This window comes from Sciurus vulgaris (genome assembly GCF_902686455.1).
Source record: "Sciurus vulgaris genome assembly, chromosome: 11".
In the NCBI taxonomy this organism is placed as follows: Eukaryota; Metazoa; Chordata; class Mammalia; order Rodentia; family Sciuridae; genus Sciurus; species Sciurus vulgaris.
This window is the reverse complement of record NC_136472.1, coordinates 110780814-110806588: the sequence shown is the minus strand read 5'-3', so window position 1 is coordinate 110806588 and position 25775 is coordinate 110780814. Positions and strand designations below refer to the sequence as shown.

The window sequence follows — 25775 nt, the reverse complement described above, 5'->3', positions numbered from 1 at the left end:
CACCCTTTTCATACAATGGGAGAAACCCTTAGCAGCATGCACATGACTTCTTAGCTTCTAGGGACAGGCATGGAGAAGGCAGGACTTTACTCCCTTGCCCCTAGACATTTATTTTACTGTTTTCTTTTCTTTTCTCTCTCTTTTTTTTTATTCCAGAAGAAGAAAAGAAACAATTTCCTTATTCCTAAGAACTGTCATTGCTAAAGTCTTAAACTAAACTTGAGGTAGGTTCCTGTACTTGAAGAATGAAAGCAAAGCCAGTGGGTCACCAAATATCCTCATTTCCCACCCACCTCCCCAAACTCAAGAACCACAGTCAATTGGCTTATTATTCAAATGGTGACCTTCTGGTCTTATTGGATCTAGTGCCTCCCTCCATGGATTCAGTGTGTTCCCTCCAGACTCCCCTTTTGCTTTCTTCTTGTAATTAATACACACATACTTGCATAGGTGGAGAAGTGGTTCATATCTCTGAATTAATGAGGCATTCCATTGCATTTATCTAATTATTTTGAGATTTTTTTTTTTTTTTCCTAGTAAGGGTATAATTCTTTATTTGTATAGGATTCGTTTTTCTCTTTCAAGATTTCAGCAAGTTTTCACTGAGGACCCAATGAGTGCCAGGAACTGTGCTGGAAATAATGGTTAACAGGACAGATAGAATCCCTACCCAATAGCTGAGGGTTTAATGGGACTACAAGCAGAGAAAACATTACTGTGTCTTGTGGTGGGTATAGGGAGAGTGTCTCTGTCCGGAGATGAAATGTTTGCTTTGCACATATTTGCAAAATGACTATATATTCTGAACCAAAATTAAAGCACAAAGGTAATGTAAAAGAAATAAGAAGATTATGCCAAATAATTATTTTGCCCTGACCAAGTATAGAATGAATTCTGAAAGATATAGTTTGGACATTTAAATATATATGAATTTCTGGGCATTTCAGTGATTTATGAGTACAAAGGGATAGAATATTTGAAATCAGGTCTGCCCTGGCAAATCCAGGATAAATGTTTGCTGTACTTTCTGGTTTCTGCCACTTGTAGAGCTGAATTTATGGAGCTGTTAATATAGGGAACAGACTTAAAAAAATTTATTAGCACATAATAAAGGCATAACAGAATTTATTAAAAGTCTGATTTACTTTAGACATTCTGAGCCCTACTCCAGTGTTTTGATGGGGAAAAATAAAGCAGGAAAATGAGCAATTGTTCATGTTCTCAGTGCAGATATTATTAAAAGACCTTCTGTGCTACTGGAGTGTTATAGATTCCCTCTCTCAAAACACCACTTGGCTGTGCTTTGTCATTAAAGTTGATCTGACAGTTTCTCATAGATAACTCTGAAACGGGTGTACATTCATGACTTTGCATAGTAATTGTATGCCTTTAATATTGCTGAGGTCAGCATGTGGACATTTCTGCAAAACATTAGTTAACTAATTGGTCCTTTTAAAGTGCAGTCTGTCAACAGACCATATCCTTTGAGGCCACGAATAGAAATGTGCAGTGCTTCAGTGTATTAATCTATGCAAATCAGTGATGTATGAGCCAGCCAGGGCTGTAGAGGCAAAGATGTTGGAAGTGATAAAACAGTTCCTAGAAGAGAGCAGGCTATGTTGTCTACCTTCCCTCTGCTGTCAGGACTGTATCAAAGCCATCCGAGATGGGCACTTGCCTCAGTGCTTGTTAAAGTATCATGGCAAAAAGCCTTCAGGAACAAGTATTTCTTCCTGATCTCCATAAAATTGTCTTTCCCTTCCCTGACCCTTTTACCTTTTGAACTGGTTTTCTCTAGTGGTAAGAAATCTGGTTACTCTTACAAAATCACTTACTAAAAGTCCTTTGGTGGAAGTAGATGGGGGGTGGGGGTTTCATGGATCACACGTATGAAATGTTCTTTTGGTTTGGGTCAAGTTTTGCAGCTGCTGTGCATGGCAGAAGACCCACTGATGACTCAGTGCCACCCGCCCAGAGTGGGTTCTCTGATGATAATGCTTCACCTTTAAGACTATTTGACAGAATTTAACCACACATGCAACAAATCAATGCAGTCTGGAGCACAGATGCACTTGATCTATATTGTTTGTCTTCTTTTGACTGATGCAGGCAAAGGAAACCATCAGATAGCTTCTTGGTTAATACAGCTTTGTTCTGCAAAGGAGGCAGTGATGTATTTGGGGATGCAAATGGCCAAGGCCTGAAATGTGGTGGGTACTTACCATCCTGGAGGACACATAGTCAATACCCAGCTAAACCAGGCTACAAAAGGAACTTGGTTCTTTGGGAGAAATCACATTATGTAAAAGTTCTCTAATAGTTTATTAGTATCATTGAAAAATATAGCCTACTAAAAATTCTAACTGATCATTTTAATGAAAGCTATGTCATTTGTGAGTGGCACTTGCCTATAAATTTTTCTAGAGCTATGAAAATAAATTAGAAACAAGGCTGATGATGTTCCTTTCCTTTTATTTTTTTTCTCCTCTCAAACCTCCATGAACAGCTCTGTCTGATTTGTTTCATCGTTTCTTTCCACTGCCTGTAGAACATCTGTTGGAAAATAATGCTTGTCCTGTCAGTTTCCAGAATCAGCAGCAAACCGAAGTGTATGCGCAAGGTAGATGTCAGCATTATACTGCTGCTGCCACAAGGCTACTGAAAGCCAGAAGGCAGAATTAATCCTGTACTGGCAAGATTCATTAAAAAAATAAATAAATAAAAAAGGTCTGGACACCTTATTCAGGAATAGGAAGCTTATCCCAAAATGGACCAAGCAGAACACCAGAAGAGATGTGATTTTGAACTAAAGGCACAAACACAGGATGATTATTGCCTGTTATTTAGTGGATGATTCTTTGTTCTGAGACTAGGTTATACTCTTTTGCTGGAAGCTCACAACAGATCAATAGTAATTTTGTTATGGGCCAGATGTCAAAACAGAAATGTGCTCTCAAATCCTGACTTGCTATGACAACTAGTATGCTAAAATACATTCAGTCAGCGATCAGGCATTTTGCAATGCTCCTATAGTTCTGTCTGCTTTCACGTGGAATATTAAGGCTATGTGTTGTTAGCTGAGCTTCTGTTTTGTTTTCCTTTCCCTATTACATTCTTCTTTTGATTAAGAATGATAAAACATCTCCTCAAACTCCCTTTTTCTCCACCCTGATAATGAGTTAAGTGTGAAGTCCACCCTGCAACTTCTGGTTATAGGTATCATTTTTATGATAGCAAATAAAACCTGTGATTAAAAAAAAAAAGATTCTGAAGAAAAGCAAACCAGCAAGTAGCATGCTCTTTTCTTATTTTTATTTATTTAATTTTTTTCAGTGCTGGGGATCAAGCCCAAGGCCTCATGAAGGTTAGGCAAGTCTCTGCCACTGAGCTACACCCCCAGCCTGAATGTTCTCTTTTTAGTTTCTTTGCAATCTGACTTTGGAGTTTTAATTTGGTGTGATTAGGATTTGAGAGTTAAACATTTTGTGATAAAAGGCAATTTAAGGAATATTGACTTACCCATTGCTTTGCTGTCTTCCTTCTTTCTCTTCTGCTTCTGTGAAACTGCTAGTTACCCACTGTCTTTTGGATAAGATCAAGACAGCATTCCTTAGTCAAGAGAATGTCTTCCTGTGCTGATTTTTGTAGAAATATCTAGTCTAAATCAGATGGAAAGGACTGGCAATTTTTGGCTGATGTGGTTTGGAAATGCATTCAAAATAGTGTTAGCTGTTACGTCCAGAGAGAATTGGCCTTGGGCTACTGTCTTGTCTCTCTGGCTCAACCTTCTTTCTCCCCTTATGCCTCAAATGTGGGTAAAGAAAAAAGAAAATGCCTTTCCTTTTCAGACTGAGAAAGAATTGAACAAGCTCAGATTTATGTATTCAAGAACATAATAGAGATTTCCATTCCACTCTGGGGCACATCTCACATTTCTTACCCTTACCCTCTTTTGTAGTAAAAGCAGTCTCTAAGTGGGGAGAAACATTTGATCCAAGGTGTAAGTTCTCTTAGAACTTCCCACTCTGCTGGATTTTGTTGTATATTAGTGTAAATAGTTCCTGGTGCTGCTCAGCAGATTTCTTCATTAGACTATCTATTCACAAGAATTACTACTTGGATTCTGTTGATTTTTTATATCTTTCTTGCCAGTGCTGTTCACAGCATGGAAGATGATAGGAGTAAAGGGAACAAAGTTCAAATCTGACTGAGGCAACTTTGCAGCAGCTCTTCCATTTATCTGCTGACCACTGAGAAATGGCCTTTTTTTTCAACAAAAGTTATGTACTTTACAGCTGCATTACAGGCTCTATGTTAGAAGGAGGAGGGGGTTCCACCATTAATAAGCTAAAATCCCACAATACCTTGGGCTACAACAGAGGATAAATTTGCAAACATCTATCCTCATTCTCTTAGTTGATCTGATAATGAGGTTCACAGATTTCCAAATTGTGGGGAAGAGAAGATCCCTGGGCCACTGAGAGTTAAATTCAATATTTGAATCAGGGGACCAAACTAAGCAATTGTATTTGTTGTTATTGCTGTTACCTTAACTGTATTTAGGTTCTAGAGTCAAAGGACATGACAAAAGACTTGAGACATAGAGCAAAGAATCAAGAATAGAATGCCACCCCTGCAACCCCCAAACCCAACAACAACAGCAACAACAAGCAAAAAACCTCACCCCAAGATCCAGTGAACCAGTGGGGGTAGCATATGAGAGGGGCAATATTATGTAAGAGCGAAACAGCAAAGAAACTCAAGAAGGTGAATGTTTCCAGAACACCTTTAGAGAAACCTCTTAACAAATTTATCTAAATTTAAAGCCATAAAAATTTTCAGAGTTTTAAAAAAAAGAAATGGAGATTTTGGGAGTCTTCTGCCCCTTTGCATCACCCTTTGCACATAAAGTGAGCATTATTTTATGTGAGGATCTTTCTCTTTCTCATTTAAGTTAGTAGGTTGGTGTGGAGTGGGACAGTAGTAAGATGTAGGAAGGTGATAGAATTATCTTTGTCAAGTTCAGAGCCCCCATCACCATGGAATAAATTAATCCAAGCCCTGTTGCTGAGTGTCTTTGTAGGATATTCAAATAATATTACATGTGGTTTTACCAGGTTTTTTGGGGGGGTTTCTTAAAGATTTACCACCATGTGCTAAGCTTTTTCCAAACCAGAAAATAATTTTCCAGACAGGGCTTGGCAAACTTTTTTTGTAAAGGTCCAGATAGTAAATGTTTTTGGCCTTATAGTCTCTGTCAGAAAGTATTCAGTTTGGTTGTTGTAATGCAGAAGCAGCCACAGGAAATATGTACACTAAAGAGTTTGGCTGTGTTCCAATGAAACTTTTTTATGGATATTAAAAATTTAAATTTCATTTAACTTTTGTGTCATGAAATATTCTTTTCATTTTTTTTAACCATTTCAAAATGTAAAAACTGTACCTAGGTGTTAGGCTGAATTTGGCCCCTAGGTAGAGTTTGCCTACCCTTGTTCCTTTACTGCTTGTGTTTCCCAGGCCATATGATTAAGGTGGGACTTGAGCATGTTTAACTGAATTTGTAGCAACTGGGTGAGAAAGTAAGAACTGGTAATAATCCTTAGAATATTGATGCTGTTATTAGATCTCAGCTTTCTAGAACAGCTCTTTTTTTTTTTTTCCGTTTTCTGTTTTTTGCGGTGCTGGGGATTGAACCCAGGGCCTTGTGCTTGCCAGGCAAGCGCTAACAACTCTTTTTAAGGAGTTTAGGTTATTCTGTTTTAATAGGGGCTGGGATAGGAATTCAGTGGGCTGAAGAGTGGGAAGGGAGGTGGAAACAAGCAACTGGGCCCGTGGTAACTGAGCGAGTCTTCTCTGCATGCTTACTGTCTCCCAGTGCTGTATTAGTGCTGACCACAGGTTATCTCACTTGCTCCTCACATGATTCCTACAAGAGAAGAACCAATGTCCCCTGTTTCATAGATGAAGAAACCAAGCCAGGATGGTGAAGAAAGCTGTCAAAGGTAACACAGGATATGGCTGAGCTGGAGTCCAGCCAGGTTCTCTGAGGCTGCTAGGTGGGTAGTTAGCATAGGGAAACAAGTCACTTGGCTAGTTCCAGCATTTGGCCTGGTGTTTTGTTCATGGTAGGTCCTGTGTCCATCTGATTGATTCATCTGTAACAAAGGGGAGGGTTGGGGACAAGTAATATGAAAGCTTTAGGGACTAAAGGATAGGTTTCCTTTGTCAAAGGTTCATGTGAACCTTGCTGTCACCCTGTGTCCAGGTCAAGCCAGAATGCTTTTGGAAACCAAAGAGGAGTAATAAAAAAAATTTCAGAGAAAATCATGTATTTAAAAATGCAGCAAATCATAGACCTGGAGCACCCAGTGTGAAGGTCCTTACTACTGAGCTCATGAACTTCCATCTGATGGCCAAAGTGTCATGTTTTAAAAAGCTAGAGGAAAATTTTTGTCTCATTGCCAGCCCTTTACTTAAACTTAAAAGATCTTAGCATTAAAATTACTTATTTGAAGTGCTGGCAAGCTAATAAATTCAGGGGGCTATTTAAAACATTGTCAATCTAAACTGTAATCCTATTAAAATAATTGGGTATTTTCTGAGTGGAGAATTCCCTCGTTCTCCTGTCCATGGCTCACGAGAGAACAACATAAAAGGCATCCTAGAATGTCCTCTGAACATCATTGAACCAACTGACGTGTTTGCTCAGAATAATTCTCTTTGGCAAAGAATATCCTTAGCTATATCACTTTAAAAGGCAAAATACCCCACATAATGGCAGGTTTATCCTAATAATGTGAAATGGGGATTATACTTGGAATGATACCTTATAGGTCCTGGGAACCTTCTAGGTCTGTCAATTTGTGCTCATTTCTGGTGTGATTGAGGATCCTGTGTAACTTGAAACGTTTGCGTTTTCTTCCTTCTGTTCATTTCTTGGGCTCCTTTTCACCCAGCAGCTTGGGTTACCTTGAATTAAATTGGTTTATGGCATGCCGTTTTCGGTAAAACTCTGCAAAAGAAATGGTCACATAATTCAGAAAGGTTTGCCCTTGGAGTGATTTAGTCATGCTGGATGATAGCTGAGGAGGCTTATTGACTTTGAGCTCCCTTTGGAACCAAATTCAGAAAGCTGTGCACTTCTGTGGCACCTGTGAGACACTCACTTGAATAGAGCTACTGAGAAAAGCATTTCAGTTATTGGCATTTTTCCTAATGCATTTTGTATGTGTCTATACCACAGGGAGAAATGTGTGGTTATTGTTGAAATATTATCTACATGCCTTTGCAGAAGAAGAAGAAAAGCCACTGCACAGCAGTCTACAGATGATGTCTTGTAGTGTGTGTGATCGTTTGGGGTCTGTGTGTCTGTCCTCCCAAAACACCAAAAGAGATTGATGGCTGCAGTATTTGGATTGGATGACCCATTTGGCTTACAGAGCCCCTTTAAAGTGACATTGAATTTGGTGAGTTGGAGGTTGGTAACTGTGATTTGGAATGTAATTTAAGTACTAGCTTTCTTTTTGTTCATCTGGTTTTGAGCAGAAAAATAGGCTTTGAGCATTTGAATACATGTGCTGTGTGAATAAGATAGGAACTCAAACTCTCAGAAGCATACAGGAGTCAATTTCCTTCTCCTTCTAAACACATAGGCTCCTGTTTAAATAAAAGTTTGTGTGGACAAATTTTCTCTTGTCATGTGTGAGCCGAGAACGAGCACGTTACACTTGCCTAAAGGGAGCAGTTCCACGTAGGTGGATATGTAATGCCCGCAGGCCATCAGAGTCACCTGTGCATTTCAACAAATTCCTCACATATAACAGCACCGCAGGAAGTTTAGGTAATTGACTCTCCTGAGCAATACAAATAAATGTTGGAATTCTTAATCATTCCAAGATACGAGCAGAGCTACTTCTTTTATATTAACAAAAATCTGTTTATTATCCTCAAGTGTTCATTAAACAATTATTGATGGACAATTCACCATGTGCCAGGCTCTAGGCTACATGTTGAGGTGCAAAGAGGGAAAAAGGCAGAATCCCTGACCTCATAATCCATTAAGGAAGGCACCCCAAATAGGTAATCATAAAACATACATTCACTAATTCAAGACATTTTAGTAAGCATGTGCTAAGGTGCTGGGCAGTGGCAAGGGGGAGGCTTAAGGGTTGAGAAGAAGAGGACCATGTCAAGTAGAAGCAGACTTGGCTCTCACGCTTCTTAAAGTCAAGGAACAATTATTATATATACTTAATATGATTATCTATTAATTGGTCACACAAGTGCACAGAATATAAAGCAATACAAATGCCAGTGGGGAGATACCTGTGGTTCAAGGAAATCACACACCAGGAGAATATGATCCGGTCAGCGAGGCCAGGTAGGGCTTCGCCCAGGAAGTGTTGGTTGATCTGTGATCTGAAGGGGACACCTGACCAGGGTTAGCCAGGTTAAAAAGGGTATATGAGCTTTCCAGACAGAGCCAGGCGAAGGCGCTGGAAGACTCCCACTGTCTGGAGTCAGTAACCTGGGGCCAGAGAGGAGAGTGTGAGTTGGGAGCAGGCCAGACTGCTCAGGGGCCTGCAGGCTGCGCGAAGGGCTAGGGGTTTCATTCTAGGAGTTACGGGAAGGCTGTGTGGGACTTTAAGGAGTTTATGAATGGTAACATGACCCCAGTTATTTTCTGGAAAAGAAGACCATGGGTTGATCTTGGAGGGGCATGAATGAGTACAGATGGGTACAGATAGTCAGGAGGCTACTGTTGACAAGAGGTGGCCGTGCCCTCTATCAGGGTAGTGGTGGGGGTGGGGTGGAGTAGACATAGAGAGAAGTGAGTGAAATTGCTAAGTATTTAGGAGGCTGAATCTAAATTCTTAGTGATGGAGTGGATGTGGGTTATGAGAAGGGATGACCCAAATATGATATAGTCAGAGACCGTACGGTGGCATTTACATTGATATGTCAAATAATGTAATTATTATTTTGCTTCTTTAAGATTAAACTTTGTGTGTTCATGTATATACATAGATATGTGTATGTGTGTGTGTGTGTGTGTGTTGTGTGTGTAGATACACACATAAGCACATTTTTTTTTTTTTTTTTTGACCAGGGATTGAACCCAAGGGTGCTTAACCATTGCATCACATCCCATGCCCTTTTTATTTTTTTTACTCTGAGACAGGGTCTCACTAAGTTCCCTAGGGTCTTGCCAAATTGCTGAGGCTGGCTTTGAAATTTACCATCCTCTTGCCTCAGCCTCCTGAGCCACTGGGATTACAGGTATGTGTCACTGTGCCCAGTAATAGTAGCTATCAATCCATTTTTTGTCTGGTGCTTTTGTCTTTTTTTAAAAAATATTTTTTAGTTGTTGATGAACCTTTGTTTTATTTATATGTTTGTGGTTCTGAGAATTGAACCCAGTGCCTCAGACATGCCAGGCAAGCACCCTGCCACTGAGCCACAACCCCAGCCCTCTTTTGTTTTCTTTTGAGAAAAGAAATTATAGTTGTTACCCTTTCTGCTCCTTTTAATATAATTGAGACAGTAGAAGTACTCATTTATGACTCCAAAAAGAAGTGCAGAAAAAAGCAGGCCCAAGCCAGAATATCAAAGTGAGTATTTCCAACAACATCAGCAAAATGTAAAGATACCATCAGAAACAAACATTTGCAGCCTTATACCTTCCTTGCCAGTTTTAGTTCACAAAGTTCAAATAATTTTTTTTCATATCAAAAATGAGTAAAAATACGAGTGATTCTTTATTCTTCATAAACTGAAGCCAGAGTAATTTATTTTATCTGGAAGAGAGTATTAAATTAGCTGTCAACTGTGCTACACAGGTGGACGGTAACTTTTGAATGAAATGACCATATCTCCTGTCCTGAGGCATTCATTTTAATCTCTGTTTTCCATTGGAAAAGGCAAAACATGAAATGTTGAGATAATAGTACTAAACTTCCAAGTAATTGCTTTTGTTAGCTCAACTCATGTTTACTCATATTAATTACTGAAATTTGATAACCCCTTTGTTTTCTACTTAGCATGGCTCTGGATGTGGAGGACAGAGCCATAAATCAGGTGGGTGGTTCTCACTTAAGGCAGGACTCCTTTGCTTTGATGTTGACAGCTTAAGGCTAATTCCCCAAGCTTGATACGTTTATAATTCAAGAAGATGTGATTTAATGTTGACAGAATTTATTTTTGAAACTTGTTATAGAAAGAATGCCTTTCAAAGAAAAAAAGAAGTTTTAAGGTAATAAGTAGACAGGGCCTCTAAACACCTAGAGTTAGCTATCTTTCTAGGATACTTGGCTCCATCTTTTATCTGGAGGGAAATGACAGAGCAGGAAGAAAATGGAGAAAGTGTGGGAGCTGTAGAATTTTAGGAATAAACCAGGAGAGCAAAGACATTAGCTTATTGTTTCTAAATTTTTCTAAGTTTATTTGATGTTGCCTTCTTTTCATAATACTTTATTCATAGTATGTCTTACAAGTGTTTTATGCAGAGGTAACCCTATTAGGGGTGTATGTGTGCATATTTATGTTTATATTCAAGTTGAATTATAGAATTTGAAGAACTATAGGGTTTGGAGAAAACTTGAGTCCATTTCCCCTGCAATCTGGCTAATTTGTAATTTTCTACAAATGTTTCCATCTTCATATCCTTTGAAACATCCCTTGCAGAAGGAAGGAGTTTTCCCCCTGAATTGAACTCAATATTTTGTGTTTTAAAGGCAGAGAGCTGTGTATTACATTTTAGAACAATTTTCTTTGAACTGCATCTGCTGTTTGTCGAGTGCTTCTAAGTTAGTGTCATGAAGTTACCCTTCAAAAAACATAGATAACATGATTTTAGGTAGTACTTATGATAGTAGTGTCCAGAATGAACATATCTAGTTCAGTTTTACTTAAATAAATGACTTGGGATCTATTAGAATAGTATCAGTTAATATATTTTGCTTAGAGACTATGAATATGGGTTGGTTGTTTTCTCCTCAGAGGGATTGCTATGCTTTTTGAGTATTCAACAGTATTTTAGAAATAGTTATTCCTGTCTTTTCCTTTGAGCTCATTCCCATTTAAAAATTGATTTTGGTTCTCATGCAGGCTGGAAATGAAGATAATTAAGATTGTGAGAAGTGTATGAAAAGTATGTTAATGCAGTATAAGGTGACAGACCATCGTCTTCTCCCATGACTTCAGTGGACTCAAGTAGGTCTGTGACAACCATGTGACTTAGATGCTCCTCTCTGACATTCAAAAGAGAGTTGGGCTTGGCAGTACCTGGACTTGTAGATAGATATTTCTAAAGTTGTCTTATCTAGGACTTGTCCCTGTGAAATCTTTTGAGGCAGTAACCTCTTTACTACAATGTAGCATGATGTTTTGTCATTTTATCTTTACTGCATTTTATATGCATGCTCATGTGGGTGTGTGCCACACATACACACACACTCACACACTGCTAGTTTTTTTCTTTCCCTTCCTCTACAGCTAAACTTCAGTGAGTGAAGTTTTTAAAGTGACATCTCTATATTCTGTCAGTTGTATATTAAGAATTATAACAAGCAAGGAATAGTGAAAATAAGAATTGAGGAGCTTATAGACAATTGCAAGGCTTCTAGACTGGATACTAGATTACATGAACACAACATATTGATTTGGGGAATAAGAGCTATATATAGTTTAGATTCAAGCTATGACAGATGGGGGTTCACTAGCAACAAATCTGATAACTTCTAGGCATAATTCCAAACTCTTAAAAATTCACCAGATGCAAGGACTCTTGCCATTTTTAATGAATTCACTTCTATATAAATGAGTCCCATTTATACATTTTATCCTATGGCCAATTATCCTGAAGGCATTAAAAGAGTTATTATTTTATTATTATTTTTTCATTTAATGAATGTACTGCCATGTGGCAGTAGGGTAGTTAGTTACATTGGAAAAGTTTGTTCTTTTCTGAAAGAGCCCTTAGGTGTCCAGATATTTTACACTTACATAGGTCAGAATCCACTGAGAGTGATTTTTTTCCCATAAATATTTGTATTTTTGTCTTGGAATGCTTTTCAAAATAACCTCTCTCAGAGGAGGTAGAACATGTTCATCTACTGATCCTTTGCTAGAATTTGGAAGACTCATACATGTTTCTTTTACTTCTTGACATCATCCCTTTTAATCACATTCCAGCTCATGAGAAATATACTTTTAAATTTCTCATTAGCCAATTAATACATTAATATAGTTCCCTTTTAAAAATGTTTTAGATAATGTTGAAGTTCCCACTGATGACCCCTCTTAATCCTAGCTAACTTTTGTCTTCCTCTTTGTGCCTCCATCTGCCTGCCTGCCTGTCTATCTTTCCGGAGGTAAATGTTAACATAAAATCCATAGAAGCCCTCCGGGAGAGCATACGTGATAGCATACTGTCCTCATCATTCCTCACCTTACTGTCTTTGACCTGCAAGTGTCCTTGTCTTATGTTGTTACAGGCTGTTACACAGATTATGCTTATTCTGCTTACATGCTGCCTTGTATTCCATAACACACGTACACTTCTGTTTATCTATTCCCCTTTTATTCCACTTTTTTCATATTTTTTCTTATATGGTTTTCCTGCTGTAAACAGAGCTTCAGTGAAGATTCTTGTGTTTCTCTGTACAGCTGTGAGAGTTCCTTTGGGACGCAGGCTTAGCAATGGAATGGCCGGACACATTTTAAAATTTAATTGACATCTATGCCTGGCTGCTGATAATTCTAAACTTTCTTTTAGGTACCTTTTTTTTTTTTTTTTTTTCCAAAGTAAACAACGTTGGGCCAAATGAAATTCTCAGATGAACAGATGGAAAGGTTTCATTATATTCTTCTTTGTACCTGTGGCATTCCTGTCTGCAGCTCTCATGACACTTTGGAACAAATTAAATGAATTTAGTGAACATACTTGCCTTGAGACAGCAGTTATTTTCCTGGTTCTTGCCTTACCCATCAGATTTCTCTCCCTGTTTCTTATTAGTCCATCCCTGTGAGCTATCGAGATGGAGTCCTGCTATTTCAACTGAAATTACCCAAATTTCAAAAAGAACTGAAGTAGGATAAGGCATCCCACCTGTGGAGAGACACAGAGAGGGCAAGGAAAGATGGGAAGGTGCAGGAGGAGAGGGTACCATGCTTGAAACCCAGCTACTTGTAGCAAAGGCCGCCCAAATCTTGTCCCAACTGAATAGAGAAAAGGGGTGATTCCCTTGTCATAGGTTCACCAGATACATCTAAGGGAAGGGCCTGGAGACAGAACCCTTTGAATTCCTTCTCAGAGCATGGGGGTAAAAATAAGAGGGCAAAGTATTGCTTAGCAAGCCAAGATGTAGTTAAGGCTGGTAGTAAGCTGCAGTGCGAACCTTCTCCCTGGCTCTGAAGAGAGCGGCACCTATACTCTGGGTGACATCGCAACAGAGGTCTGGGTCAAGAAGTCTGAGGGTCAGAATCTGGTCCTGTGTCTTGATGCTACTCCTACTTGTGATTTGTTTCTTCCATTTTTATTATCTGTGAGAGGGATCACTATAGCCCCATGGCAAGTTGAAGTGATAAAACATTTTTGTAGCATTCACTAATTATGTAGGATAAAATATTCCAGAAGTTCAAAAGACAATTCATGTTTGGGAGATGCCTAGTGCTGCTTGCTAAGATTTATTTTCTTTTTAAAATGTCAGTGTCTGTTGCCTTTCCTGCAGGTAGCCCTCCTGCCTTCTTGTCGCCTGAGTCCTTCAGTATCTTAGGTCGGGCTGCATCTGTTCCCGCAGAGCTTTCCCTTCCTCCAGCAGAAAGCTGGTTTGTTTGGCTGACAGATGGGGTTCCCGCTTTGGCCTAGATGCGCCTAGTTAAAGGGTTTCTGTTTGAAGCCTGCAGGTGAAGCCCAACTCCACACAGACCCCTGCTTACAGAGTTCCCTTCGTGGTCACGTAAAGCAGTAAGGAAGTTTTTAATTGACATTGTCTACTGTTAAGAGGGCATAGTGTGGACATCTTTTGAGAGGGTTTGCTTTATCTTTTTGTGAAATGTCAAGCTATCAATTCATTGGATAATGCAGTGGGTTTGCTTTGGGGAAGACAGGGACATATTATTGTAGTTTATCTTTTAGAATCTCTATACATCAGAATCCCCTCAAAAGCAACAATCCCACAAACCTGTGTTACAATCTAGACTAAAGCACAAACTGTTTGAGTGACAGATATAGTTAAAATAACAGTATTTAATGCCCAAAGCACATCAAATTTGGGTGAAGAGTGAGCATTCTGCATAATGCCTGGAGATGTCTCGTTTGGTGTGGTTACCTAGCAACAAGTGGAAACTGTATGAAAATGAGGTGCTTATCTGTTGTTGAAGTGGGTGCAATGAAACTTATTACGCCAGCCTGTTTTGCTTGGCATGTTATTAAAATCACAGCTAATGTGGAAAGAACTGGAGCCTGTTCCCATTCGATACAGAGGCAGTGTTAAATGCAGCTACTGTAAAATGCCAATGCTTTGATCAGGAAAATGGAAACTTGCAACCTCCTTAAACACTCCGCACTGTGATGTTAGAATTTGATTTTATATTATCAAAGGTTTATTAATAATGAAAGAAAAGACAGAGTCTATAGTGGTGACTTTAAGCCACTGATTATTTAGATTTTTTTAAAAAATTCAGGGAGCCATTTATAATTTTGTCTATAATAATAGCTTGGTATAGTTTTGCTTGTTGTTGCCAAATTGTGTTTAACTGTTTGCTGAGATCATCGATGAATTCTAACCATAGCCGCCTTAAATTCTTTTTAACTTACAGAACTGTGATGCTTTGTCTGTCAAGATCCTTAAAGGTTCTATTTTTATTTAGTCACTATAAAACAAACTGCAAATCTTTTCTTAGTATGTGCTCATATATTTTGATGGAAATAGAAAACTTTTTATCTTTAGTGTATCATTAGGTTTTGTTGTTGGTCTGTTTTAAAAATGTGTGTTTTTTACTGCACATCTTTATGTATAGTTCATGTAACTTCACGTTGAAGTTTTATTTCACACATGTTAAGTGTGAGAATCAGTAAGTCAGACTGAGAATCCTACCAGCATACCCCGTTTGGTGGTCTGTGATCCAGCATGAGAAGCACCAGTTATCCCGGAGATGAAGAAAAGTTCAAGTACTTTCTGTGCTCATCAAACACCTGTGATGACACACAGAAATCTGGCATACAGGACCCAACTCTGTTAGTTGTATCCTGACATTACTTCTGGGGCTCTGGAATGTGTTTATGTGTAGCAGATGGAGCTATTAGTTAGCTGTGCTATCTTGAAGAATTGCTTTCCCAGGTAATCAGCTCTGCTCATTTAGGATGTCGTTTCCCCACCTCGATATGTCAGTTCAAGAAGCAGGAATGATTAATCGCTGCAACTGGACAGTGTGCTAGAATAACTCCCAGACATACTGGTGCTCCCATACAACAGGGACGCTGGAGTGCTATGAGGCAAGGCAAACAAGATGGAAGCGATGACCAGGATGCTTCCTGAAGCTTACCTATCAGTATATAGAGTTGCTGTGGCAACCTGAAGATTTGCAATTCATAGGAAGAGTAGAGCAAGACAAAACCTTAAGTCATGGCTGTCATTACGGTGGAATGGGTGCCACCAACACCTGGCAACCTCTATTACTTCAACTTGTTTCTTTTCACGCTTGGAGGAATAAAATGCATAAAAGATTAATATGCATAGTAAACCTTTTGGTAAAATATGTATGTGTTCTGCATTTCAGATGAAACTTTAAGAGTTCTTCTCTACTTAATATTAGTTAATAATGTTCGGAGTGGGATTTCTATCATGCTCTTGATAAAATCAGAACTATGATGTAAGGATAAATCTATCATATTGTCTTCGAAATTAAAAAAAAGGAGAATAGATAGCTGTGTATTTTTAAAATTTTTGTCTTTTTTGGAAATGCTTATAATGTATACCCCTCTTCTTTACCATGCATAGGAACAAAAAAGTTTTGAGTTTTGTTAGGTCTAAATGGAAATTCTTTTCTATTGCCCCTTGCTCAGTGATGAGTATTTCAAGTTTATCCAGGTGCAAGTATAATCCATAGAGTGTTAAAAGCACACAGTTGGGGCTGGGGTTGTGGCTCAGTGGTAGAGGATTTGCCTAGCATGTGTGAGGCACTGGGTTCAATCCTCAGCACCACATAAAAGTAAATAAATAAAATAAAGGTATTGTGCCCATCTACAACGAAAAAAATACTAAGGGAAAAAAAAAGAAAGCACCGGTTGAGAATTTTCTTTCTGATGGGAGAAGTTAAACAACCAAACTAAACTACTGTGGCTTCTAAATATGGTCAGCGTCATTTATGCATGTTCTGTGGTTTCATGGAAATGTAAGGTTCTAGCATCAAACTAATGTCACAATTGTCCTCTGGTGCTCACTTGACTGTTGAAGTTGATGGCTATATAAATTGAAGCATATTTAGTTTTTAACCAGTTGTTAGTAAGGCTTAGTTAGCATTTGTCTTTCTGTATCAAAAACAAGCACAAACATGCATGTATGCATTTGGCATAATGAAGCACACTATTATGTATGATTGTAATGCACCAACAAAAATGCACGAACATTTAAAAAAAAAAATCCAGCTTGCAGCATTTTTTAGGTTTCATGTATTTAGTAACCTGTGCTCATTTTTTGCTATACAAGCAATGTTTTCCAAGTATGTGTTTTAACAACAGCTCAACTGAACTTTGCCTGGGATTTTCTTTTGAAAATCTTTCTGTTTCAGAGTGTCAGAAAAATGTATAGCTGTAATAAAACCATAGCCAGCAGTCAGTTTCTTGACAGGTGCATTAAGTCTGGAATTAAATCTAAAGGACTGATGTGTTAAAAACACATTAAGTTTTTAATATTAAAGACCAACTTCTTACAGTTTTTCTCTCATCTTTTCGAAGAGCAGAACGAACTAACCATACTGTCGGAAAGAGTTGCACTTGTAAAAGGGTGTATTCAATTTAAAACAGGATCCAAAAATCTAGGTTATGGCCAAGAGGATGAGAAAACAAATAGATGTATTCAGCTTCTACAGCTGACTTGATAGCTTAGCTGCCATGTTGTCCCTGTTGAGATGGGAAGGCTTTTTGATTGGTATGGTGCAGCTCACTGCTGTACTGGGTATTTCTTCAAACCAGCATAGTGTTGTAATTGGAGATCATCGTCTTGAAGATGGAGCCTTTTATTTTTGTTGCTTTCTGGGGAGTTGTAATGCCTGCCTGCTTTTCCTTTTAATCAGATGTTCAAGAGCTGCGGCTTTAGGTCAAACAAGCATATTCACACCTGATTTTTACAGTGTTTTCAGTAACTGGAGTATTATGTTTAAACAGTAAACTATCCTGAATAGTCCCCTTTTAGTAAATGGTCTGCCTGAGAGCAGTGTTTTCCAGCTTTTGGTGGATTTGAGAGAAGGCACTGACACCTATAATTTGTAATGCAGTTAAAATTGTTTACCTTGCCTGGGCACACCTGTGGACAAGGGGAAAGCAGCTTATTTTAACTGTGTAATTTTACTTGTATGCCAAGATGTCCTTTAATTTATTTTCTAGGAAACTAATAGCAGTAGCAAGATTTTAAAGTTAATTGCTAAATTCCAGTAAGGAGTCCCATGAATGGGTTGGAAGAATACCCTCAGGGTGTATGCCTTTGTGTGGTATTTGACAAAGCACTAATTTTGAGTTCACCTAATCATCCTACAGAAATATTTGAGATGGGGCGCTATCAAGTCTTATCTGTTGAGATGTGATCCCTTTTGTATCTGGCAGGCCTCATGCAACAAATTTCCTTTCTTTTAAGTGATCTCTGAAGCTGTCAAGTTCATTTGAGCGAACTGTGCTTGAGGGAAACATGTACAATTTTCTCTGGCAATGGCATGCTGCTGATGACATATTTTTAGAATTAGCTTTTTCTTTCCCCCACCCTTCGAGAAACTGAACTTTTATTTAAGCTCCCTGCTGTTAACATTGGAAAGAAAGTTTCTCCTGCCAATGTTTGCCCAAATGGAAGAAAATGTTTGCATTTTGTATGCAGTGTTCATAAACTTGATGAGTCTAACAGTTTGGCACCGCTGGTGAGCACGTCTGCTTGGAGTTCTGAAGGGCAGGCGGAAACAGTGTCATGAAGCACTACAACTACTCTGAAAAGGTGTGACTGAGCTGCTCTGCTTCCATGGGTCAGGTTAGGAATTCAGAATTTACTTGTCCTAGTGCTTTGAATTTCATTACTTAGGACAAAGATCTTCAGGGGGTCAAGGTCATTCCTTCCGTTATTCATTTGGGTAGGGACAGTGGCAACCCTGGATTGAGTTGATTTCTCCCGATGGGATTGTTTTAGTAAAACCAATTGACCCTCTCTCTTTCTGTGCCTTGGTTTTAGTTGTGAAGATCATGCCACACTTTGCCAGGATGAATTATGGCCATTGAACCCTGGAAGCTGGTACCACCAAATTAATCTGTAGCATGTTATAGGCCCACTGTTAAAAAAACAAAACAAATCGTCCTACTTTCAATTTACATAAAGCCAAACTTTTTTTTGTGTGTGTGCAAGGCAGAGGTCAAGGAACAAGGAATTAAAACCACTCAAACAAAATAAAAATCCCTGCACTAGTGAAAATGTACCATTGGATGATACTATGAAAGCAGTAGGGAATTAACTGATAACTGTATGGCAAATGACCTAGACAAGAATCCAAGCAAGAATGATTTGTTCCAAGAACCTGTGTAAGGCGATTTAGGAAGATGCACTTTTCTTTGGCCCCTGTCCTACAGCAGCATTGAATCAGGTAAATGAAAGTGCTTTGGCTTTGTTCATCATCAGTAAGCCAAGAAGAACACGGCATGGGTCATTAAGATTTACAGCTCAAATGTAAATAATTCAGGACCCACAAACAATAATTAAAAAACCAACTGTGGCGCTGCGTGGAGTCAGGTCTTCTGGGCCCCTTTGAGCACGGACCTCTCCCGTTTTGGCTGGAGACCTGTCCATCTGGGTACAGATGGTCGTAAGAGCTTTTTAATGACCTTTTCTAATGCTGGTGAATGTGTCTTTGGACACCATCGTAACCAATGGATGAGGAGGGTGGAAACAGCAGGATGGTGGCAGCTGAGGAATTAAATGTCCTGAATTTGTTAGACATCTGCAGAAACATGCAATTTGTTGGGCAGGAAATTGTAAACAAAACAGACTGAGTCAATTATCAATACACCTGTGACACCCCAGGATGCCAGCTCTAGTAGTATAATGGCAACTTTCAAAGTCCATACCCCCTGGAGCAACCTGTTGAATATTGCAAGAGTGCCAGTGCTATTGGATGCTTCCTTTGCCCATGGGGCCAGAGCTTGGCTGACAGCTTTCAACCAGCTGAGGAGCAAGAAGAAGCTTGTAGTCATCAGAAGGAAATCAGTTCTAAGTTTTCTTGCTGTTGCTTGTCTCTTTGCTTGTGTGGCAGTTTCCTGTGTGGCTGTGCCTTTGTGTGTTAGGTTATGTGCATTGTTATAAATTCCACCTCATTGGTCCTTACCCAGAGGGTGTGTTTCAGAGGAGCTTAAGGGGCTGAAGAGCCTCAGAACCTAAGAACTACACTTGCTCAGGGGGGTTTACCTGGAGAGTAATTCGACAGTTGTAGTGTAGGACTCTGGGCTTGTGCAGTTTTAAAAGTAGTACTCCAGATAATTCTGGGTATATACACCTGGTTTGAGAAATAGTCTAAGTGTCTCAAGGTAACACTGAAGGTGAAGTTCACCAGCTGAATTCAGTGATCAAGAAAGCAATTCATTATGCAGATGAATACCATTCAGTACTTGGGCTTAGTGGAGATGAAAGTGGCTAAGGACAAAAATGTGTTCCCTTGATGAATCTCTGTATAAGAGCCAACTGACTGACTTTGGGTTTGGACCTGAGCCACTTCTTGAGTCTAGCATCTGTTCCCAGCTCTGGATCTTCCCATTTAAGGTCCATTCTGTCATCATGTTCACCTAGTTTAACTAATCAGATTATTGAATCTTAGGGGCTCGTTTTCAGGTTCATGGTCAGAGATTTCTTAATTCTCTAGAGGATTTAGTTAATTTCCTACTTTGAAAGACCAGATGGGGTATTGACTTTATGAACCTGAAAACATAGCTTTCATTAACTGGGAACTTTTTGCAAACTGGAAATCTCTGATAGTTGTAATTTATAAAATTACATGTAGCATGGGCTTAAGACTTCAAAAGGCATATGTCTCTTGATGGTGTGCTTCTTAAAGAGCATCAGGAGATTTCCCCAAGAAACCTTTCTTACCTTCTACTAGGATTGGAGAAAGAAGGGGAAAGGTAGGAATGTTGTTTAAAGTTATTTGTGTGTTTCAGAGTATGAGGGATTAAACATTACTGTGAGAGGGTGAGCGGGAAGGAGATCCACAGGGGCAGTCTAGGAGGGAAGAGGCAAATGGTTGGAAATTACTTAGGAACTGGAGAAAAGCAAGTTTCCGTTGACCTGCACATAAGGATGGACTGCAAGGGGAAAGAAATTTAAGTATAGAAACTTCAAATTATAATATGCTGTCAGTAGCAGACCGTAGCAAAATTAAAGACCTATTTTATTTTTTGTTAATTTTCACCCTTCATTAATCTTGTCTCTTGTCTTAAAAAAAATCTTCATTGTACATTCATTTACAAGACCCAGCTAACAGTGCAGTCTCCTTTTCTTTCCTTCTGTAATATTTGTTTTCTAAATTATGATTTAATGGGTTCCTGAATCTTTTATCTTTAGTAGATTATGATGTTGTATAGTTTATGTAAATATTTGTCTTGAGGTGCTTTAAGTACTTGCTCCTGTAAAGTCTCACATTTGAATTGTTTTATTGCAGTCATTCTGTTTAAATTAAACCCTAATCTCTTCAATCCTATTGTCAAGGCCTCACTCTTGGCTTGGGTTTAATGGAGATAGAATTTGGTTAGTTCCTTCACGTGGTATATTTAATTTGATTTTTCAGGTAGTGATAAACATTAGGGTTTGGGCTGTAGGCTCCTTGACATTAATATGTAAAAACCCTGATTGCAAATATGGAAGGTTTAAGGTGTTACCCTTAATGTAATTTGCAGCAGGAATTTTTAAAAAGTGTTTAATATGGAATAATGCTTTTGGTTCTGATTCTGCTGTGGATCTTAGCTGAAGCAAACTCCCAATGGCTCATGTTTTCCTGAGGCTAATAGCCTTTTTGGAAGCCTGGAAAGGTAGCAGTTTGATATTTCTTCTTAGTTCTCATGTTCTGTAGGATTTTTATGACCATCTTGACTGTAAATAGATCACATGAAGCAGTAGATGAGTAGACTGTTAAGGTTCTTAACCACTTGGGTGGTCACTCCCCTAAGACCTTCAGGCTATGCTATTAAAGAAATTCCATTTTCTTCTATGGATTTCCAAAGTACATAGAACATAGCCATTGAGCCACAAGTGACCTTTGCATTCCAGGATGGGTAAGGCAGATTTTTTTTTCTTAGAGTCTTCATAAGATCTCACTTTGTTGAAGAAAGACTTTTTAATGTTTGAAGGGCAGAGAAGAGGAAGAGCAAACTTTTTCTTCCTCTTAAGGAGAAAGTTATTCATCAGCATTGCTTCTTATCTGCTTCTGAATCAGGTGTTCAAGAATCAGATCCACATCATAATGTAGCAAGTATAAATGCAGCACCTTTTCACTACAGGTGTTCACTGCTTGAAGAAGACTTGATATGTTAAAGTCTGAGTTATGTTGATCAGGGATGATATAGTTATTTTAGCACAGTAATGAATTACTTTGTAAAGATTCACCTCAAGTTTACTATAAACAGTGAGCTTCTTTAGTCATGTAATGCATGATTCAATTAAAAATGTTTTGATTTGCATTTAACTTTGCAGGAATTGACTGTCAAGGTGATATAACAGTTTAATGAGCTACTGGGGGAAATTGTGTAGTCTCCAGCCAGACAGTTTTCAAGTGAGTTGAAATCTATTTTCCCTTGGATGGTTAAAGAAGATAGGAATTGGACCATATTTTTCCTAAATCCTCTTCTCTAATGGTTCTAAAAACACATTCCTGCTTACATATTCAATTACTTTTGCATCTATTTATATTTACAAAATTGTCATCTCAAAAGCCTTCAAATTCACTGAAAATACTTTTGCTATATTGTTCTACAAACTCCCCCTTCTCATCTCCACTCTCATTAAATTGAATTCCCGGTGGCTGACATGATTCAGTCTAAACAGTAATTATTTGAATAGTTCAAAAAAGTCAAAATATTGTGTTGAACATTTTCTGATCTTATTTTCTCCTTTGGTGCTGGGGATTGAATTCAGGGCCTCAAGCATGCTACACATGTGCTCTACCACGGAGCTATACCTCCAGCCTAATCTTACTACTTTACTAGCAGGTCACATCTTATTGCTTGCTCGAGTTTTTAGACTGTGAGTACAAAATCTACCATTTTTTTTCCCCCTGTGTATATCTATAATCCTTGCAATTAACCAGTGTGAAAGCAGGTCCATGGCTACCCTCTCTGACAGTGGATTCAACAAATCAGTACGGTGGCTGTATGTTGAGTCTGAAAATAAGCCATCTAGGTTTGTGTAGGACAGAATACAATACTAGGCTACCAGAGCACCAGATGAATTTAAATGGTGTGGTGTGCTTTATCTGTGGTTGTTGGTTCTAACTGTCTCTGCTGCTTAAATACTGATAAGGAGTGTCTATAAGAATACTAGATGTGATTTGTGCTACTTGAGTTTACTGTTACCCAGCAGATTTATTCATTCCATGTTTACAATCTGAGCAGTTCACTTCATATCAGGGTTTAGTGATTCTGATGGGCAAAAATAGAAATATATTGTTTCATATTTTTTCACTCTGGAGATTTAATACAAGAAAGCAGCGGACAATTGGCCAAAGATGCACAGCTTTGAATATGATTCCTTCTTTTCACAAAAATGTGTCTTTGATTATCTCTTCATAAATGCATGACCTGGAGCTAAAATTTTCTGTCAGTGTCTTCAGTGGAGTTGTATATTAATGGTGCAACTTGGCATTATCAGCAGAAGAGCTGGGCCACTGTAGGATATAAGCTGCATGCTAGACATGGCAGCTGGTACAGTAGATAATCATGAACTGAAGGTCTTCAGAGCTCATATTGCTTTCTCATTGTTTGTGTTTTGGGGACTCCTTGTATATGAACAAAAAGAGCAGGATGAACCAAATATAGTGAGGCACATATAAGGTATTTCAATGCAAAGATCGCCCTGGCTTTTTCTTTCACTCAGCTTCTTCCATGAAACCTACCCCAGTGTTCCCAGTTGGAATCAAATTCTTAGAATTTCAATTGTTTCTTAATTTTTTTTTTGTTTGTTTCTTTAACAGATTTTCTATCATATTACTTAACTGCTTTCCATGCTAATTTTTCTTTTTACTTATGTCTTCTATTATAACTAGCGGAAAAAAAAACCCTCATAACTCAAATGGGCTCATTAAAACAAATCTTTTTTTTTTTTTTTTAAAGGCTTTAGCTTTGTCCCTAGCATCTAACAGTTGTAACAAATTGTCAATCAATACATATAATACATGACATGACTGATGCTTGGTGAAATTAACTTTCCTGTTTTAGAGAAGGGAAAAATGTTAAGTTTAAGAATAATATTTTGTTAGCCATTTACAGGTTAAAAATTGCTCTCACATGTGTTATCTTGTTTGATCTCACATGCATTATCTCATAATAGCACCATGAGGTGTAGGGAATATTTCACTTTCCGGGTGTGAAAAATATCAGAGAGAGGTTAAGAGATTTTCCCAGAGTCACTGCAGCTACTGTGTGATTCAGCTGGGATTTGAAACCATGTTTCAGACTCAAAACTTTTCCCTCATTAGACCTCTGCTAGAAAGAGATGCTAGGTTTCCCTCATCCAAGTCTGAAGTTGTAGTTCCTTTTAAAATGCAGATCGTGTACAGGAAATCCTCCTTATTAGAGGATAATTGATTCCTAGAAAAGGTCACCTAAGTGAATCCACTTAAAGCAGGTACCAGAATTTCATAGTCAGTAGAGATAAAAGAGATTTGATTGAACTTTATCCTGAAGAGTGAAACTAAAAATTAGGCATATTATTTTATCTTGCATTTAACATTTAAACTGTAATTTCATCTCTGCACTCATTCTTAGAATAAGAATCATTTGTTGATTGTTTTCAGTGCAATTTTTCTGACAAAGTTAAATGATGAAATGACACTATATGACACTTCCCTCCGCCTAAGTGCTTAGATAAATCTTCGTTCTTGTAGATTTTCCCTTTTGGTTGTTATTTGGTCTTTGTTAGATTCTCATTGGCTCATGATTTTGCTTGATAATTCAAGTGATCTTGTCAGCACTTACTTTGATTTCATGAAATTCTACATCTTTGGTAAGTTACACTTTTATATTTCAGTCTGTTTTCTTTGTATGTATAATATAGGATCTTCCAGAGACTTGCAAAGAATATAATTCTATATTCTATAGTAGAGATAGACTGTTGCATTAATTGAGTGGGTATTACTTTTATAAGTGGTTGATGTGTTGTTTTTGTTACGATGACTTTTACATTCTTGGGGGCTTAAGCAAATGATAGATATTAAAATAGCTAGGATTCCTTGAACTAATAAAAAAATTGCTTAATTAAATGTCATAAAGATGTCTGTTTCAGAGTAGAAGTGTTGGATGTTTCCTTTTTCTGTCTTCCTTACCTACATTCATGAAGAGAAAAAGTCCATTAGGTTAGATATAATGGAAGTTACATACACACAAAAATAAGCAAATGGTTCTAGAAGAGGACTTCATTTTAACACAGCATTTGCGTTACTTAAGATTTAACAACTATATGCTTGTGTGTGTATATGTGTGTTTAAGTATTGAAGTGCCATTTACATTAGGGATTAGTTCTATTGAGTGTAATATTATGAATCTCATGCTAGATACCAATTTGGGATTAATTTTACTCTAATGATTAATAACTGAATTGGAGCCAGACTCCTAGGATCCCTTTTTACCTCTCTCATTTACTAGCTGTGTGAGCCTGTTCAGGTTAGCTCATCTCTGTGTGCTACCATTTCCCTGACTGGATAACGGGGACACTACAGTATCTTCTTCATAGATCATTTTGAGAATTGAATGAGTCAATACATGCAGAGCATCTGAAATGGTGGCTGGCGTATAGTAAGTGCTGGATGAATCTTAGGAGTTACTGTCATTTGATCATTATTTAAGATTATTCTGAATATTACAGGGGTTTTTGCAGAAGAAAATTTGAAGAAAATTGCTTTAAGTTAGGATGAGAAAATTCTTTTTGTTGTTGCTGTCATCAGTGTGATAATCTCAAAATATTTTTTCCAAAACTAAGTTTTTTAGTGATATATAAAGCTAATGATACTTTTGAACAAATCCTTTTCTAAACTTTTAAGTATATTGATTGTTGCTTAGGTACCTCTTCTCTCCCCTCCCATGTCTCTCTATTTCCAGCCCCCACTTCCCATGAGTAAGTAAATCAGATTTTTCTTTAGATTTTTTTACCTAAAAACTTAAAGTGACTAATTTAATGACTGAATGAAATGATCATTTTAAATTTCGTTCTTCATATGTAAATACAGTGGAAGTTCAGTGACAGTTTATCTTTCAGTTGATACTTGCTTCAGGTTTTAGGAGTAATAGTGACAGATGAATGGTCATTGAGGTGTGAATAAAATTTTGG

The 25775-nt window shown here is 38.0% G+C and overlaps 1 protein-coding gene and 1 long non-coding RNA gene across 9 annotated transcripts in view; both read left to right on the top strand.

Moving 5' to 3' along the window:
• CADM1 (cell adhesion molecule 1) overlaps positions 1 to 25775 on the top strand; it is a 316950-nt gene that overhangs the window by 63116 nt on the left and 228059 nt on the right. The window lies entirely within an intron of this gene.
• On the top strand, positions 272 to 25593 carry LOC306640297. The gene is made up of 2 exons (XR_013757791.1): positions 272 to 6002; positions 7244 to 25593. It is a non-coding gene; the product is annotated as an uncharacterized lncRNA (long non-coding RNA).